Raw genomic sequence first — 3221 nt, forward strand, 5'->3', positions numbered from 1 at the left:
ACAATCTGTTGGTTGCCTTTTTGTCCTATTGACAGTGTCCTTTGACTTACAGAAGCTTTGTAGTTGTACGAGGTCCCATTTTTTGATTGTTGATCTCAGAGCATAAGCTGTTGATGTTCTGTTCAGGAAAATTTCCCCTGTGCCCATATGTTCAAAGCTATTCCCCATTTTCTCTTCCATTATTTTCAGGGTATCTGGTTTAATGTGGAGGTCTTTGATCTACTTGTACTTGAGCTTTTTGCAAGGAGATAAAAATGGGTCAATTTGCATTCTTCTACATGCTGACCACCAGTTGAACCAGCACCATTTGTTGAAAATGCTGTCTTTTTTCCATTGGATAGTTTTAGCTCCTTTGTCAAAGATCAAGTGGTAATAGGTATTTGGGTTCATTTCTGGGTCTTCAATTCTATTTCAGTGAGCTACCTGCCCATCTCTGTACCAATACCATGCAGTTTTTTATAACGATTGCTCTGTAATACAGCTTAAGGTCAGGGATGGTGATTCCAGCAGAAGTTCTTTTATTGTTGAGAATAGTTTTTGCTATCCTTTTTTTTTCCTTTTTCTTTTCCAAATGAATCTGCAAATTGATCTTTCTAACTCTATGAAGAATTGAGTTGGAATTTTGATGGGGATTGCATTGAATTTGTAGATGGTTTTCGGCAAGGTGGCCATTTTTATTATATTAATCCTGCCAATCCATGTTCATGGGAGATCTTTCCATCTTCAGAGATCTTCTTTGACTTCTTTCTTCAGAGACTTGAAGTACTAGTCACACAGATCTTTTACTTGCCTGGTTAGCATCACAACAAGGTATTTTATATTATTTGTGACTAATTCTTTCTCAGACTGTTTGTCCTTTGAGTAGAGGAAGTCTATTGATTTGTTCGAGTTCATTTTATAACCAGCCACTTTACTGAAATTGTTTATCAGCTGTAGGATTTCTCTGGTGGAATTTTTGGGGTCACTCAAGTATAATATCATATCATCTGCAAATAGTGATATTTTGACTACTTCCTCTCCAATTTGCATCCCTTTGACTTCTTTTTGATCTCTAATTGCTCTGGATAGACCTCAAGTACAATATTGAATAGGTAGGGAGAGAGTGGACACCCTTGTTTAGCCCCTGATTTAAGTGGGATTGCTTCAAGTTTCTCTCCATTTAGTTTGATGTTGGCTACCAGTTTGCTGTATACTGCTTTTATTACGTTTACTTATGAGCCTTGAATTCCTGATCTTTCCAAGCCTTTTATTATGAAGGGGTGTTGAATTTTGTCTAATGTTTTCTCAGCATCTAATGATCATGTGTTTCCCCCTTAAGTTTGTTTATATAGTGGATTACATTGATGGATTTCTGTATATTGATCCCTAAGATACCACTTCACGCCAGTCAGAATGGCTCAGATGAAGAACTCAGATGACAGTAGATGCTGGTGAGAATGTGGAGAAACAGGAACACTTCTCCATTTTTCGTTCAATTGCAAACTGGTACAACCACTCTATAAATCAGTCTGACAGTTCCTCAGAAAATTTGACATTGTACTATCTAACGACCCAACTATAGCACTCCTGGGCATACACCCGAAAGATACACCAACATACAACAGGGATACATGTTCTACTATGTTAATATCAACCTTATTTATAATATCTAGAAGCTGGAAAGAACCCAGATGTTCTTCAACAGAGGAATGGATACAGAAAATGTGATACATTTACACAGTGGAGTACTACTCAGCTATTAAAAACAATGACTCATGAAATTCTTAGGCAAATGGATGGAACAAAATATACCATCCTGAGTGAAGTAGCCCAGTCTCAAAAGAACACAAATGGTATGCACTCACTGATAAATGGATATTAGCCCAAAAGCTTGGAATATGCAAGAGAAAATACACAGATCATATGAAGCCCAAGAAGAAGGAAGATGTAAATGTAGATGCTTCATTCCTTCTTAAAAGAGAAAACAAAATAGTGATGGGAAAAAAATACAGGGACAAAGAGTAGAGCATGAACTGAAAAAATGGTCATCCGGAGACTGCCCCACTTGTGGATTCATCTGATACACTGACACCAAACCCAGTTTCTGTTGCTGATGCCAAGAAGTACTTGCTGACAGCAGCCAGATATGGGTGTCTCCTCAGAGGCTAACCATAGTACATAACAAGCATACCCCATGGAGGAGTTAGAGAAAAGACTGAAAGAGCTTAAGGGGCTTGCAATACCACAGGAAGACCAAAAACATCAACCAACCAAACCCCAGCAGTGCTCCCAGGAATTAATCCACCAACCAATGAGTAAACACAGAGGGACCCATGACTCCAGCCACTTTTGTGGCAGAGGATAGCATTGTCCAGCATCAATAGGAGGAAAAGTCCTTGATCCTGTAAAGGCTTGTAGGGTAATGCCAGGCATTGAAGTTGGAGTGGATGGGTGGGAATGGGAGCATCATCATTAAAGCAGGGGGAGGTCAGAGAGAGTAGAGAAGATGGGGAGAAGGGGATAACATTTGAAATGTAAATACATAAAATATCCAAGAAAAATAAAATTATAAAAAAAGAACAAAATGAAAAAAGAAAATATCATCCTAAGTGTGGTAACCCAATCACAAAAGGACACATATGGTATGCACTCACTGATGAGAGGATATTAGCCAAAAAGCTTGGAATACGCAAATACTGCACTTTTCATGTTTGTATTATTAATTATAAACACCAACATAATAGCACTGTTCTTGTACTAGGAAGAGAATTGATTTTAAAAATCCGTGTCTTAAAATACTGTGTACCTCTAAAATTGTTGGTTGAAGTGCATTGTTACCATCAAATGCATTATTTGTATAGATTTTTCTAAATATTAAATCTAACTAGATATAAGTAAGGATGAAATTTGTAAAACCACATAACAAGAAAAGCAGTATCACATGGTAGAGCTCTTCATTCCCCAGTTGTTTTCCAATGTACCATTGGCATAATTTCTATTTTAATTTCTCATGCATGGAAATAAAAATGTAAAATTTTTTATTGTACCTTAAAGAGATCACAGCACTAAAACTACCTTGCTGTTCCTAGAACCAGCCACCAGTCTATTCCTAATGTGGTTAGTCTTGAAGTACTTTAGTACACATATTACTAGCTTTTGTAAGTGCAATCTACCAATTCAAGTCTCTTACTACTCATTAAGAGATTAGTGGTCAGGTACACAACACTGTTTGTATATTTCAT

Source organism: Rattus norvegicus, chromosome 4 (genome assembly GCF_036323735.1).
Source record: "Rattus norvegicus strain BN/NHsdMcwi chromosome 4, GRCr8, whole genome shotgun sequence".
NCBI classification, from domain to species: Eukaryota; Metazoa; Chordata; class Mammalia; order Rodentia; family Muridae; genus Rattus; species Rattus norvegicus.